This window comes from Silene latifolia, chromosome 7, assembly GCF_048544455.1.
Source record: "Silene latifolia isolate original U9 population chromosome 7, ASM4854445v1, whole genome shotgun sequence".
NCBI classification, from domain to species: domain Eukaryota; kingdom Viridiplantae; phylum Streptophyta; class Magnoliopsida; order Caryophyllales; family Caryophyllaceae; genus Silene; species Silene latifolia.
The window spans coordinates 36,939,575-36,941,240 of record NC_133532.1 but is presented as its reverse complement, the minus strand read 5'-3'; positions in this window follow the sequence as shown (position 1 = coordinate 36,941,240).

The window sequence follows — 1,666 nt, the reverse complement described above, 5'->3', positions numbered from 1 at the left end:
GGAAGTTTTGTATGAAGAAAAGAATAAGAAGTTATGGTTTGCCTCTTATTATGATCTACTTATATAAGGAAAATAAGGAGAGAGTTTTAGCTAGGGTTTAAGAAACCCTTGCTTGCCGCCCAAGTAACACGGCCGAGTAGTCTTGGGGGCGTGGGCCTCCGGGCTTCTTCATCACCCTTTATCACTTGTTGCACCAAAGTTCGTTGTCACGGGCTTTATTTGTGTTTCGCGGGCCAAAATGGCCAATCTACATTTCTATCCCCGGCAAGTCAATATTAGAATTAAAAACCCATACACACTTACGGATTTTTTTATGTTTTACGGGTTATGTCTTGCCATGTTTATTTATAGGTCGATCACCCGAGTCGGAAACTCGAAACATGCCTACCCGTCATATGCAAAGCTCATCCAAATTTCAAAATCAATAGCTTTTTTCGAAATGTTATGTCCGGGCGAAGCCCATTTCCAAAATGAAATGTTATGTTTGGGTGAAGCCCATTTTCAAATGTCAGTTCCGGGCAAAGCCCATTTTCAAAATGAAATATCAATCCCGGGCGAAGCCCGTCTTCATATGTCAAATCGGGTCAGAAACCCATTTTAATGTTTTAGTTCGGGCCTCAAGCCCATCCATGTTTTAGCTATGATTTCCGAAAGTTCGGAATAGCATTATGTGCTTTCGTGTGATATATGTCCAAGTTTTAGCCAGTACACTCCAATTAGGTCTTTAGATCCAATGTAACTGGGGGCTCTATCGCTTTCAGCTCCAGAGACCGCCATAATGATGAACGGAGAAGTCTCCACCAAGAAAAGTAATCCACGTCGGGTTACTAGGATGAAAACATTCCCCAACAGAATGCCACCAGTGATATTACAACAACGTTGCTCAAATGTTGGGCACTAATGATGAAGAATCGCAGCTCAAGTGAGCTAATGCACATGCAACTCGAAGAGTAAGGACATCATGGGAGAGATATCTCCAAAGTATGACGGCAACCTCCTTTCGGAAAGCTCCGTTTTGGGCCGAGACTGCAGAATACCAAGACCAAGGTATGCCAAACTACGGCGGGTTTGATTCCGTCACAACGGATACGTAGGCGCCTAAGGATAAGGCTCAACCCACCATATATGCAAGTTTATGGGTCGACGACCAATGATGACGATTTGACGCAACAAAAGCAAGAGTCAATCCCCAGCAAAATTTCAGGTATGATCTCTTCTTATGGTTGGCGAGCTTATATATGCAAGTCTAATGGAATATAAACGACCCGCGGAATCCTCAGGTCGAGAGGGACCTGGGGTATACGTTGACTTTCGCCTTGTCCAAGCCTCAGTCAAAGTGGGGGCTCTGTAGATACCCGTATCCCTCGATATTGGAATTTATAGAAATCCCGACAAAACACCCGATGATGATAGGACACATGTTTACTTACATCGCTCGTTAGCGGATTCCGTTTTGTGATGCGGGACAAGCGTAATTTGACGGTTTTATAATTTAAATGAACTCTAAATTATTTCGAAATGAAATTTATTTCATCGATTTTCATATTTTCGAGTTTACTTAAAATTTAAAGCTTTTATAATTTATTTGAAAAATTAATTATGCTTCAAAGTTTTTATTTTGAATTTATTTGAAATTAAATGTGTGACGGTGTGGACAAGGCCCTCG